The following is a 14958-nucleotide window of genomic DNA, read 5'->3' on the forward strand; positions in this document are numbered from 1 at the left end:
ATCTTGAAGAATTATTGTATGATAACAATGTTTCATCTGACCAGATTGTTATTCCAGAATTCAGCAATTGGAGGTCTACCCTCAAAAAGGGTTCTGTATTTGATCCACAATTCTCCAAGGGTCCTTTCTTGACGACGTTCGAAAATGTAGTCATTAGGGACCTGCGCATTTTGGCAGAGGGCTATTCCCTATCTAATGTGGGTAAACATAACTTAAACCACAAAGAGAAGCAGGCATTATTGTCTTTGCAGAAAAACTCCAAAATCGTCATAAAGAACGCCGACAAGGGAGGAGCCGTGGTGGTGCAGAGTAGGGCTGGCTACCTCAAAGAAGCCCTGCGGCAACTTGGGGATGCCACTACCTACTCTGCACTACCAAATGACCCTACAGAGAGGTTTTTGAGGTCATACAAAGACTTGTTAGAAGTGGGGGAAATAACACAGGTATTAAACAAAACTGAAGTTGCATTTCTGTGGAATCCGAACCCAATTATACCGGTCTTCTACCATCTCCCAAAGGTCCATAAGACATTGGTCGACCCCCCGGGGAGACCAATCATCTCGTCTATTGGATCTTTGGGAGATGGTTTATCCAAATACATTGATCAATTTCTACAACCCTTTGTTAAAAATTTACCCTCATTTCTGTTGGATTCAGGGGACCTCATTGGGAAATTAAAAAATGTGAATTGGAGCCCACAATCGATTTGGGTAACCATGGACGTTACGTCCCTCTACTCAATTATTAGACATGATCAGGGGGTGGCAGCTGTTGAGCACTTCATCGGAGGTCCAGATAGCAATCATTATCACACATCATTCATCTTGGATGCCATTAATTATTTATTGACACACAATTATTTCTTATTTGACCGCACATTTTATCTACAACAGAGGGGTACGGCACTGGGCACGAGTTTTGCACCGGTGTATGCGAATCTATTTATGGGGTGGTGGGAATCACTATTTATTTTTTCCAGCACAAATCCTTTTCGTAAAAGCACATTCTCTCTCTTTCCGGCATTGAGTGAGTGCTAAGTCAAAAGGGGACTCTATCTGATCCTCTTGGGATCATCACTGTTAATAGTGTCCCTTACTCTCTCAACTCCCGTGTACCTCTCGTTCCTACAGGGACAATTAATTGTATTCATTATTCATGTTTTGGCAATACTGAAATGTTCTTTCCTCATGCCAATAAAGCTTATTTGGTTTGAATAAAGAAAGTACGATGGGACAGGTAAGCAGAGATCCAGGATAGAGCTTTGTTACCAATGCCAAGAGTATGGAGAATGTGGAGGAGAAGAGGGTGGTCCACGGTATGAAATGCTGCAGAGAGGTCGAGTAATATGAGCAGAGTGTAATGACCTCTGTTCTTGGCAGCATGGAGGTCATTAGTTATTTTCGTGTGGTTGTTTCAGTGGAGTGAGCAGTGCGGAAGCCAGATTGTAGAGGATCTACGAGAGAATAGGTGGTGAGAAAATGGAGCAAGTGAGAGAATACCAGACGTTCAAGGAGTTTAGAGGCAAAAGGCAGGAGTGAGACAGGTCGATAGTTAGAAAGACGGGTACGGTCAAGCTTGCTGTTTTCGAGTAATGGTATAACTGTTGCGTGTTTGAAGGAAGAGGGAAAGGTACCAGAGTAGAGGGATGAGTTAAATGTGTGTGAGCGTAGGGATTATCAAGAGGGCAGGTGGTAGAGGGAGAAGAGGAGATCAGCAGTGACATATCCTCCTCTGAGACAGCAGATAAAGAGTCAAGGAATGCAGGAGGAGAGTTAGGAAGAGGTGTAGGATGGTAGGAGGATACAGAAGGGATGGCCTGACGTATGGATTCTACTTTTTCCTTGAAATAGTCGGCAAAGTCCTGAGGTGAAATGGAGTTAGAAGAACAGGCAGCAGAGGGTGGTCTGAGTAGGGAGTCAAAGACAGAGAAGAGTCGGTGTGGATTAGACTTGTGCGTGTTGATTAGTGAAGAAAAGTAGGTTTGTTTAACCTGAGAGAAGGCAGAGTTGTAACAGGATAGCATAAATTTGTAGTGAAGGAAGTCTGCGAGAGTGTGAGATTTCCTCCAGAGGCGTTCAGATGAACGAGAGCAGGAACGCAGCATGTGCGTGTGGGAATTTAGCCAGGGTCTGGGTTCAAAGGGCGAGAACGGTGGAGAGAAAGCGGGGCATGTAGATCAAGAGAGGAGGATAGGGCAGAGTTGTAGTTCCTGACCAGGTTGTCAGGGTCTGGAGCAGGGCTGAGACAGGAGAGAGAGGAGCGTAAAGTGGAATCAAAAGCTGGTAGGTTAATAGAGCGCAGGTCTCTGCAGAAACGAGATGGAGAAGGGGAGAAGCAAGAGAGAGAGAATGAGATGAGGTGATGGTCAGAGAGAGGAAAGGGGGAAATGGAGAAATTAGAGAGAAAAAAGTTTTTAGTGAAAACCAGGTCTAGGTAGAGGCCATCTTTGTGGGTGCTGACTGCAGTCCACTGTTGAAGGACAAAAGTAGAGGTTAGAGAGAGAAAGCAGGAAGCCCAAGCGAGAGAGGGGTCATCAATATGGCAGTTGAGGTAGGTAGGCGATGGATGACCGCCACATGGACAGGGAGAGGAGAGAAAATCTGGACAGTGTGATCCTCAAAAGAGGGAAAAGCAAGAGAGGGAGGAATAGGAAGGGTACAGTAGCGGCAGATAGAGGAGAGCAGGATACTCACACCTCCACCCCTGCCATCAGGGCGCGGAGTGTGGGAGAAGGAAAGGCCACCATAGGAGAGGGCAGCTTCCAGAGCAGAGTCAGACTGAGTGAGCAAGGTCTCAGTAATAGCAAATAGGAGCAGAGAGTGAGAGAGAGAAAGAAGTCATGCACAGAGAGGAACTTGTTAGGCCTCGGCCAGGCTTATCGCTGGCGTGCTGAGGAGCGAGGACCTTTCCCTGGCCTTGCGGTTGCTTGCCCGGCAACAGGGGGCAGACCGGGGGCGGGCCAATTGCGTCACAGAGCTGGTTCGCCCTCATTGGACGAACCGCTCACGTGACCGGCCTGTCGCACCGGCAAGCGGGGGAATTTTAAATTCCCTTAAGACCTACGCTTCCACGCGCTTGCAGAAGCGAAGGCGAGCCCCTACTAAAGCCACTCTAATTGCGGCTGTTGGGGCTCAGTGCTGAGCGGGAGCACGCCTCAGCGCGCTTCCGCAAGCAAGCGCTAAACATGGCCGAGGCAAAGGGAGCGAGCATTCCAAAGGGCACAGGAGAATGGGAGAGAGGAGGGAGAGTAGCAGGGGATGGGTATGAGGTTAGAGGAGTTGACACCCGAAGGAGTAGAAGTTGCATTTGGCAGAAGAGGATGAGAGTATGTAGGAGTAAGGCAGGGACCAGGATTGGGAGAGATATCCCCAGAAGCAAGGAGGAGAAGCATGGATAGAAAGACAATGTGTGAGGAGGATTTGTAGGGGGGTGTGTTAGTGCAGGCGATATAGCTATGTGGTGTCCGAGGGTGCAGGTAATAAAGTAGTTCGTGTGAGAAGAGGTGAAGGAAGGAGAGATGGAGATATATGAATAGAGTGGGGTTGAGGAGGGGTGGGGAGGGAGGAGAGATCCAGGCTATATATACAATAAATTAGTTCTAAGTCTGCCAAGATCCCAAAAAAGAGAAGAAAAAAAAGTGTCCAATGAAATATGAATAAACAAATCGTCGTAAAAAGAAAGTGTTATTATGAAAAATTGAAAAAATGATATCGGTTTGAAAGGCCTGCTGGCTCATCAGAGATTACGTCCGTGTGTGACTGTCCCGCGGCAGGTCTCAGGAAGCGCATACAGAGACAGAGAAAACGCAGGGACACGCAATCGTGTTATTTAAGTAATAATCCCCTCAGAACAGGGATTACTGGCCAATAATGCCCTTGCTGGAAGAGTTTAAGGCCCGAGAGAAGCCATGGCAACCCAGCCAGGCATTATTGGCCTGTAATGCCCTGTTCTGAGGGGATTATTACTATTATAGGCTAAATGTAGACTTTTTTCATAAATAATAGACACTTTAGGATAGTTATATAGATTTTTTTTATTAAAATAAAATTGTTCCTATATTTAAGCACCTCTATATACACTCACACTGCAGATATCTATAGATATATATAGATACACACAGCAGCCCCACCCCACTCTATAAACACAAACACACTGTGCAGCCTTCACACACACTCTGCAGACCCCCTCTGTACGCACAAACACACTATTTATAAAATGTTTTACCAGGAAACCTACTGTCTGGTAAAAGGACACACCTCTGAAGAAGTGGACTGGCTCCACGAAACGCATCAGGCATTGTGGGAAATTTTCCCCATGAAGGCAGTGTGGAACGTCTCGGTCACGCGGCGCGCTGAGATTTAGCGGTCTCTCTCTCGGATGTTGCGTTGGAGTGGATACAATCCCCATGCTGATGCACGTTCTCCGCTGATCCAGCTTGGAAGGAATAGAGTTCTTCTCCCATCGGGTCAGGGGAGAAAGCCGCCTATTCCGCAGCGCTTTCACCCGTGCTAGGGACGCACGAAGGGAACTTACCAAAGCGCTGTTTCTCTCCTCCGCGCGAGATCATCTGTTTTCATCCTCGCTGCTTTCAGCAGCAACGCAGATGGGCGTGCGCATGAGCGGATAACGGAGCGTCCTGAACGAGCATTGGAGCTATAAACTTTTGTTATATTCAATAAAGATGTAATTTCCTGTACGGGCATTCCTGTTTTTATATTGTTTGTTACCCTGAATTAACTTTATTACACTATTGCTTGTCCCTGCGCTTTTTCTCTTAACCTTTAATATGCTGGTCCCTGCACCCCCTTCTGTCACACTCCTGATGGTGACATCATACATCACTGGGTCGAAAGAGGAGGGGGGAAACCTGAGTGAGCTCACACGGATAACCCCATATAGCAATTAGCCCCTTATAGGAATCAGTGGCCATCCAAGAGGGGGCATGTGACAGGGTAAATGAACGTCACCAGCCATATACCTGGCAAACATATGTCTAAGTTTGCAGTGCAGCAGGGACGAGGTTAACTTTCAGTGGAGAAGGGCTGCTTAATTAGTCTGACCCAAGCTGCATAATCAAGGTGTTTAAAACCCCCAGGCTACACACACATGGGAGCTAGCTGGTCAGGAGACAGGACTGAAAATACTGAATAGATTACTGCTGTAAGGTCTGTGTTGCAAAGTACATATGTGATGAACTGTCTGTGTCATTGTGACAGGGTAAACAAAAGCCACCAGTTATATGCCTGGAAAAGAAATGTCTAGTCTGCAGTGCAGCACTGACTAGGTTAACTTCAGCTGGGAACCTCAGGACAATTAGTTGGATCCCAGCTGCCTAATCAAGGTGTGTTAAAACCCAGGCTGTAGACACATGGAGGCTGTCAGTTGAGGAGAGAGGAGTAAGCTGCTGAGAGATTTCCTGATACAAGGTCTGATTAGAAAAGTAGATGAATTGTAACTGTCTGTCCCCTGCATAGAAAAGGGCAACTGCCATATACACTGTCTGCTAAAGAGAAACTGTTTTTGTCTGTCTGCTGAAGAAAAGCCATTTTCCTTTTGTTGCTGATGAAAAGCTATTTTTGTTTTGTGTGCTGTATATTTTGCAAGGCTAAATAAATAAGCCTTGTCAAGAAACCCGCGTGTGTAGTTGCATGTACTCTGCAACATATGGTGTCAAGAAGTGAGAATTGATTTTTTTCAAAAGGCTCCTGCAGTTAAAGGGCCACACACACACACACACACACACACACACACACACACACACACACACACACACACACACACACACACACACACACACACAAGAATGGAAGAAATTTTGAAAGCGTTTCTGTGCGAGCAGTCCCGGCTGCAAGCGGAGAGAGATGAAAGACTACAAACAGCACAGGATGAGTGGATTGCCAAGCTGTTGACCCAATTCCAGGGGTCTGCCAGTCCAGAACTTGCAAGCAAACCCCCGGTACTCCTGAGGAAAATGGCTCCGGACGAGGATCCAGAGGCTTTTTTACTGACTTTTGAAAGAGTTGCCAAAGCTCAGGGCTGGGCTACAGATCGCTGGGCAACTGCTTTGGCCCCGCTCCTCATAGGAGAAGCCCAGGCCTCATATCAGGGTCTCCCAGCAGATCAGGCCATGGACTACCGACAAGTTAAAGCCGCCATACTGGATCGCTTAGGTCTGACCACAGAGACCTACCGGCAGCAGTTCCGGAACATGAAGTACACCGCTAAGATGAGACCCCGGGTCCTCGCTCAGCGATTATTGGACTTATGAACGCGCTGGATACAACCCGAGGAGTGCACTAAGGAGGCAATTCTTGAGCAGGTGGTTTTGGAACAATTTCTACAAATAATACCCCCTTCCGCACGCTCGTGGGTAAAACGCCACGCAGCTGAAACCCTAGCTTCGGCAGTCCGACTCGTGGAGAACTTCCTTGGGGCTGAGCAGCAGGCGAGTGTCCTGGACCGGACTCCACCGGTACTTGCGGACGCCCAAAGAGGGAGGTCGGATCAATGGGTAACCTATGGCCCGTCACGGAACTGCCAAGTCCAACGGAAGGAGCAGTCGTTCCAGCAAGGACGGAGTCCAAATGCTGGTCCCTGTAGAGACCCTCATCTCCTTCCGGATGTCGGCTCGTCGCAAAGTGAGAGGAACTTCCGAGGACGTTGCCCGCAGGACCCACCAGATGCCTGGTCTCCAGTAACTGGTCCAGCGGAGCGCTATCCACAGCCACCTCCTGTGAGGGAACCCTCTCCATGTTCCGCCTGCGGAGAACAAGGCCACCGGTATGTGGACTGTCCACTGATGGATTGTTCATTCAGCAGAACCGTCGCCTCGGCTTTTACTAAGGAAAATGACAAGCCCTGGCTACTTCCAGCCCTGATTGGGGGAAAAACCGTCCAGGCCCTTGTAGATTCGGGCTCTGGGAAATCTCTGGTCCTCCAGGAACTGTTACCGCCTAACGTGTGTTCTTTTAACTCCCCATGGAGCATAGAATGTATACACGGCGATGTAAAACGCTATCCGACAGCCAAAATCCGGCTACAGGTAAAAGGTCAAGAGGCTTACCTTGAAGTAGGAGTCGCTCCTTGGCTCCCTGCCCCCGTTGTGCTCGGACGGGACTGGCCTTTCTTTTCGGACCTAATGTCCCCAGTCTTTCACGAGGAGCCTCCTTCTAGGGCTCAGGAGAACCCTGGCAAACTGTTCCCCTTCTCGGCAGACCTTTTTCCCAGTAGACACCGGGTTCAAAAGACTCGGAAGCAAAGACGCTTGGACAAACAGGACTGGTTGCAGAAATCTGGGTCTCAAGTTGACCATTCTAGTAGTCAGAGGTCACAAGTGATGGCTGGGGATGGCCAAAGGGAGGGGGATATGGGCCCTGGAGATTTACCAGACCTGTACCTACCTGACTTTCGCCAGAAGCAAAGGGAAGACCCAGCCCTTGCTAGACAGTATGACAAGGTGGTGAAAATTGATGAACAGATTTTAGATGCACAAGGGGTGATAGTATTCCCCCATTTTGAGCTATCAAAGGATATCCTATATAGGGTGAATAGGCAGACACAAACAGGGGAGGTCACCAGACAGATATTGCTTCCCAAGGCGTTTGTTAAATCTGTGTTCACTCTAGCCCATACTGTCCCTTGGGGTGGTCACCTGGGCAGGGATAAAACATTGGACCGTATTTCATCCCGATTCTATTGGCCAGGGATGCATAGTGATATTGCTAAGCTATGTGCAGCATGTCCGGAGTGCCAGTTAACTAGTCCAAAAACCAGCCCCTTTGGTTCCTCTACCCTTGGTGTCAGTTCCCTTTGAGAGGATTGGGGTAGACTTGGTAGGACCTCTAGAACCTTCTGCGAAAGGACACAGGTTTATCCTTGTCATAGTTGATTATGCGACAAGATATCCTGAGGCGTTCCCCCTGAGAACAGCAACAGCGAAGCAAGTAGCCAACAAGTTGTTGGAACTGTTCTCACGGGTTGGACTTCCCCAGGTTATGTTGACAGACCAAGGTACAAATTTCATGGCTAAACTGATGCAAGATGTCTTAAAGTTACTAGAGGTCAAGTCTGTTCGGACATCGGTCTACCATCCACAGACTGACGGATTGGTGGAAAGATTTAACCGAACTCTAAAAGGGATGCTGAGGAAATTTGTAGATTCAGAGAAGAGAGCCTGGGATGAACTTCTCCCTTTTCTGCTGTTTGCAGAGTGGGAAGTCCCACAGGCCTCCACGGGATTCTCTCCATTTTAATTGCTCTATGGCCGCCAACCCCGGGGTATCCTAGACCTCCTAAAGGAGTCCTGGGAGGAACAGCAGTCCCCTTCTGAGAATACCCTGCAAAATGTACTAGACCTTAGGAAGCGCCTAGATGTGGTCGGCCATTTTGCCAGGGAGAATCTTAGATCAGCCCAGGACAGTCAGGAGAGACATTACAATCAGAATGCTCGCATGAGAGTGTTTCACCCAGGAGACCAGGTGATGTTATTGTTACCCAGTTGCGAGAGTAAACTCCTGGCCAAATGGCAGGACCCATTCGAAGTACTCCGCCGTACGGGTGATGTGGATTACGAGATCGCTCAACCAGGGTCCAGGAAGGGTAAACAAATTTACCATGTGAACTTGCTGAAACCCTGGAAGATGCAGCGGTCTCTATTCATCCACCTGGTGGAGAAGGAAACAGACTTGGGTCCTCAGCCTCCACGGGAGAACATTGTGAGTGACGATAAAATCCCAATGGGTAAACAGTTGTCCTCTGAACAAAAAGGGGACTTGTTAGCAATAATTACTCAATTCCAGGATGCTTTTTCTGACTTACCAGGACAAACTAACTTAATTTCCCATGCAATCGAGACAGCACCTGGGGTAAAAGTACGTTCCCGTCCTTATAGGTTGCCTGAAAGTCGTAGGGCTCTGGTAGAGAAGGAGGTACAAGAAAAGTTACACATAGGAGTGATTGAGGAATCATGCAGTGAGTGGTGTAGTCCACTAATTATGGTCCCTAAACCCGACGGGAAGGTAAGATTTTGTGTGGACCTCCGAAAGGTCAATGCGGTATCCAAGTTTGACGCATATCCAAGGGTGGCCGAATTAATTGACGCCCTTGGTAACGCGGAATATATATCCACGTTGGACTTGACAAAAGGATACTGGCAAATACCGTTAGAGGAAAAGTCCAAATGCAAAACAGCCTTTGCCACTCCCATGGGTTTATACCAGTTTGTGACAATGCCATTTGGACTGCATGGAGCCCCAGCCACATTTCAGAGACTCATGGATAAGGCACTGAGGCCCCATAGGACTTATGCCGCAGCCTACCTAGATGACATTGTCATTTATAGTAAACACTTGCGGGCCCATCTAAATAGGCTGAAAGCGGTCCTCAAATCTCTAAGAGAGGCAGGGCTTACAGCCAACCCTAAGAAATGTGCCTTGGGTAAAGCGGAAACCAAATACTTAGGGTATGCAGTGGGAGGTGGAAAAGTAAGGCCACTAGCTGACAAGGTAGCTGCCCTGAAAGAAGTTCTGACCCCCCAAACAAAAACGCAGGTACGCTCTCTGCTGGGTTTAGCAGGGTACAACCGGCAGTTCATCCCCAACTATTCGGAAGTGGCAGCCCCTTTAACGGACCTCACAAAAAAGTGTGCCCCTACACAAGTGGTGTGGTCAAGGGATTGTCAGAGAGCCTTTGAGGACATAAAAAGGTGTCTATCAGAGGGTCCCATCCTTAGACGCCCAGACTTCAACAGCCCTTTTATAGTGCAAACAGATGCATCAGAGATAGGGCTAGGGGCAGTGTTGTCACAACAATTTGAGGGAGTTGAACATCCTATCCTTTTCCTGAGTAGGAAATTGTTCCCAAGGGAAAAAAATTACTCAGTGATTGAGAAAGAGTGCCTCGCAGTAAAGTGGGCAATCGAGGCTTTGAGGCATTATCTGGCAGGAGTCCATTTTACTTTGGTAACGGATCATGCTCCACTGAAGTGGTTAAATAGCATGAAGGATTCCAATGCTAGATTGACTAGGTGGTATATGGCCCTCCAACCCTTCTCATTTGAGATTCAGCATAGGCTGGAAAAAGAGAACGCAAATGCTGACTTCTTTTCTAGAGAAGGGGTGGATGGTCGGGCTTCAGCCGTGCGTAGCCCCAGCCACACACTAACAGGGGAGGAATGTGACAGGGTAAGCAAAAGCCACCAGTTATATGCCTGGAAAACCTATGTCTAGTCTGCAGTGCAGCACTGACTAGGTTAACTTCAGCTGGGAACCTCAGGACAATTAGTTGGTGTGACGATGGGGAGGATTTGGCCCGGGATTAAAGGGGTTACACCCCAATTGGCCACCCTCTAACCCCACCAGGGAGACAAGGGGTTAACTGGGCTGAGGCCCAGAAATGTGATTTAACCCTTGTCATAACCTGAAAATGTATATTCCACTGTTCCTCTGTTTTATTGTTATATCAGTGTCTGCATCACACACACTAGGATCCATCCGGCAGCACAAGGGTTAATAGTTGTTTAGGGATTATAGCCCTTTGTGTAATTTTCCCGCCTTTTCAGGCACCATTTTGCAGGTTCCCATAGGCCGCCATTGAGCTCCATGTGTTTCAATGGTGAATCTTGCTGTTTGGGTCCTGTTTCCTGAGAAGACCAGCAGATGGCGTCCGAGAGGAGGAGCGGCTGTTTCCCATTGTAAGTCAATGGGCTCATTGACTTCAATGGAAATCCTCGAAGGAGCTTTCCAGGAACGAGTTGGCTGCCATCCAAACCGCTTAACCGCAAAGCGGATACATTTTCAATAGGAGAGCTTTGATCACTGATTAGCCAAGTTCAACGACAAGTGGCGTGGGAATAAACAGTTCTAGAGCACCTAGAAATAAATTTCTTTCTGCCCCTAGTTCCTAGACCTCCCCCCACTCGACCACAACCGGGTCCCCGTATCCTGGACCCCGATAAGGGTCGAACCGAGAAGAGCGGGTCGCGCCATAGGTTCCAATGGCGGCGGCAGAAACAGCTCAAGAAAACGGCTGTGTCAAAAGCTGAAATTTGGTAATCCATAGCTCCGGTTCCAGAGGGCCCAGAGGATCAGGGTTTGGGGTATCTGTAGGCACTGCTCCGGCATCGCTGCAGAACCATCCTTAACCCTCTTGGACCAACCCGACGGAGTATGGACCCCCTTGAAAGTTCGGGACTTTTCCCATAGACTCCAATGGCGGCCAAACCCCATTGACCGGCTATGGCGGAAAACCCCCATTGACTTCAACGGCGGCGTCGCCCCGTTGAAAGTCTATAGCGGCGGATTCCCATAGCTGCCAACGGCGGTGGTTTGCCATTGAAAGTCTATGGCGGCGAAGCCCGTTGTTTTCAATGGGGATTTAGTGAAAAACCGTGATTTAATTTACAGCGGAGATTTTTGTATTAAAATGTGAAATGGTTTAAAGTGTATTTGTGTATCTCCGGTTCCGAAGGTCGTAGCAAGTCGCAAATTGGACCATAGGGTGTCCCAGTTCCGGCATTGAGAACTGGGAAGTTTGGACCTGCTGGACCTAACGGAACCGGATATTTTAATATGTTTATGTTTTATCTTTCATACTGTGTTTCAATGTATGGGTAAAACCCAGAGGAAATTCCTTTGCATACCAGGGTAGCATATGGCCAGAAAGGTGACCCAATGTCTAGGATTTAAGTATGTTTCAAAGGATTTTGTCACCTCTACTGTTTACATGAGGGCGGAGATTACTCAAACCAGAGCAGTCTTCAAGTGTTCCAGTTCACACCTCACAACAAAGAATTTCCTGCCAGGAATCCAATCTGGTAGACTAGCTGGCATTCCTGATGCAGAGGAGGGGTTACAGAAATGAGACCCCAGAGCTCTACTGTGCATGTACCAGCTAGCAGGGGGGCATGTATCAAATTGTGTTCCCACGTTAATGAGTGGCTAGAGTTAATTGAAAACCAATCCACTGTACTTGAGGTTAAGGATAGGGCCACAAAAGGTATATAATCTGTGGTCAACCCTTTATCCTCTGTCTGTTCTATACCATCTTGATTGCTGAGAGAAACGCTATGCAATGTCTTCATGCCAGAGGTCTTTCATGTCTTTGGTGTCTTGATGACTATGAAGAGTGCTGTATGAACTGCCAGTCCAGATATGACTGCTTCATCATTTCCATTTTAAGTAATTGTCTATATTTTGCCTGTTATTTGTATATCTGATGTGTTCACCTTTATCAAGGAATAAATTATATTTTATCATATCTAAGTCTTGTCCCAGTTCAGACCCAGTTATAAATATATATTATCTTTTATATATATTTGTGTGTAAATTACAGCCTGTCACAAAGCTCCCGTCACAGGCTTGTATATTAACTGGTGGCAGCGGTGGGATTGAACTGGACCTGTATTACTAGTGTTCTGCGGGATACTGTAATATAGTGGGAACTCGATGGTAATTGCGAGTTCCTGGGACTAAAGATATTGAACACACAGTGTACAACATATAACACGAGATATGGCATCTCCTCACTGTTCCCCTACTTGTGAGAAGCATTGCCTCCAGAACCAAAGTGCCGGCCATCCGTCTGACTGGAGCCAGGCACCGAGACTGGAGGAGTACATCAAGTCGGCGCGGGGACCAGCAGCCAGCAAGGCTGAGAGAGAGACAGCAATCGGTGAGCATGAAACCCGGCAGGCTGAGCAAAGATCCACAGCTGCAGCTGCTGTAACCATCAAACCGCCCGGAGAACAGGGAATGGACCCAGCTCCGGGACGGCAGAGACTTGTGGAGGGAGCGGGTGATCACGGAGACCCCGAGAGTTTTGCAGCCGGAGAGGTAACGGCCGCTGCGGCAGCCAGCCCATTTTCCCTGGAAGAGCTCTCACTGTTGTCTGCATGGGGAGGGATGTGGTCCCAGGCGGAGCGGAACGAGCTCCTGGGGCTGGCGTTGTCCCGACCCACTTACCCCCTCCCAGAGCCCAGTGCTCTGGCGACTCCGCTCTGGACTCCGTTGCCCCTTGCTGGGGTTAGTCCACCGGTGGCGGAGAAGCCCCGGCAGCCGCTGCGTCACTGCCAACAAATGGGCCACAATAATGCCCAGTGCCCTGACCATGCGCGGTTGGGCGAAGAAGCCCCTCAGGGCCAGTGCTCATGAGCTGCGGAAAAGATGACCCAGTTAGCGACGTCCTCTAATGGCTCCCGCCCAGCCGGGGCGACAACCCTCCTCGGGACGTCTCCTGGAGAACCTGGACGGGTTGCATCAGCAACAGCGGCGTAGAGCAGTGGCCATTCACTGGATCCCGGCGGAGAACTGGCGGCGGCAGAGAAGAAGCCGCCACTCCGGCATCCTGCCGGCGGCAATTTTATTTGGGGGAGGGTTGGGGTGTGCGGGAGGTTGGTGTTTCACACGGTTTGGCGGAGTCGGCGATTCCCAGTGATGACCGGAGCCCCACAATCCACGCCGGCGACCCTGCATCACCGCCGGGTACTGCTGCGGCAGCTACCCGGGGCTCGCCTATGGCGGCGGCAGCGGCAGAAGAGCCGCGATTCTGGCAAAGTGACGGAGCCCTTTCTGAGTGGGGGGAGGGACAGGGATTGCGGGAGGGGGTTATGTTACCTGGTTTGCATGGAGCTGTGTTTCTCCACAAAGACCTGGGACCCCGGTCCTGCATCGTTTCTCCTGTGCCAACCCCGGGCGCTGCTGCGGCCCAGATGTTGCTGGTGGCAGCCACTCCAGTCCCCCTGCAGTTGGGACCAACGAAGGCGGCAGTCTCTGCGGGGACCAGGGAGGTAAGCAGCAGGCTGAGGTGCTGGGCCTAGGGGAGGCTAGGCAGGGAGACACTCTGGGGCAGGGGGAGATAGGAGGTCAGTGGGGTGTTAGGCAGCTGGCAGAAGCTAGGGATGGGCTAGGTAGGCAGAAGGTCCCTTGTTCTGACTGGCCAGGAGTTACCCCTCTGACAGATTCCCCTGGGTTCCCAAAGGAGGGGCTGTGGGTAGATAGGCAGCCAGGGAGGAGAGTCAGGAGTATAGCAGAGCAGCTACAGGTGGGCACAGGGTCAGAGCAGGTAGGGTCCCTACAGGATAGTGACATTGCTCTTTCCCAGACTTGGTTGACAGGAAAGCGACAGGAAAGCGACTTGGTTGACAGGAAAGCGACAGGAAAGTTGACAGGAAAGCGACAGGAAAGGTGCGGGATAGCTGGTCTCCTGCAGGTGCAGAAACATGCCAGTCTCTGGGCAGTGTGCAGCCTGGTCTGCAACGGGGCCCCTTCACCATGGACTTGGTTCACAAGGCACTGGGTGGGGGGCAGAGGGAGGCAAAGGAGAATGCCCGGCAGCCACGGTGGAGCCCTGCTCCACAGGATCTGGACATTACAATCCACTGTGGCCAGGACAATGTACTGGACAATGCCGGAGGAAAATTTTGCCAGGCCAACCCCTCAGGACTTATTGAGTGCTTCAAGGGCGCCAGTGGTACCCCAGTGCCTGGGGGAGGCAACTGGGGCACCAGGCACCCATTGAGCAGGAGAGGTGTGACGATGAAGAGGATTTGGCCCGGGATTAAAGGGGTTACACCCCAATTGGCCACCCTCTAACCCCACCAGGGAGACAAGGGGTTAACTGGGCTGAGGCCCAGAAATGTGATTTAACCCTTGTCATAACCTGAAAATGTATATTCCACTGATCCCCTGTTTTATTGTTATATCAGTGTCTGCATCACACACACACTAGGATCCATCCGGGAGCACAAGGGTTAATAGTTGTTTAGGGATTATAGCCCTTTGTGTAATTTTCCCGCCTTTTCAGGCACCATTTTGCAGGTTCCCATAGGCCGCCATTGAGCTCCATGTGTTTCAATGGTGAATCTTGTTGTTTGGGTCCTGTTTCCTGAGAAGACCAGCAGATGGCGTCCGAGAGGAGGAGCGGCGGTTTCCCATTGTAAGTCAATGGGCTCATTGACTTCAA

General features: G+C 49.6%; 1 protein-coding gene across 1 annotated transcript in view; it reads left to right on the plus strand.

The window, feature by feature from the left end:
• Positions 1-1192: 1192 nt before the first annotated feature.
• Positions 1193-14958, plus strand: part of LOC142499124 (methanethiol oxidase-like) — a 97002-nt gene continuing 83236 nt past the window's right edge. The window contains exon 1 of the mRNA XM_075608059.1: positions 1193-1236. The gene's annotated coding sequence lies outside the window, so the exon portion shown is untranslated. The remainder of the gene's footprint in view (positions 1237-14958) is intronic.

Source organism: Ascaphus truei, chromosome 7 (genome assembly GCF_040206685.1).
Source record: "Ascaphus truei isolate aAscTru1 chromosome 7, aAscTru1.hap1, whole genome shotgun sequence".
In the NCBI taxonomy this organism is placed as follows: domain Eukaryota; kingdom Metazoa; phylum Chordata; class Amphibia; order Anura; family Ascaphidae; genus Ascaphus; species Ascaphus truei.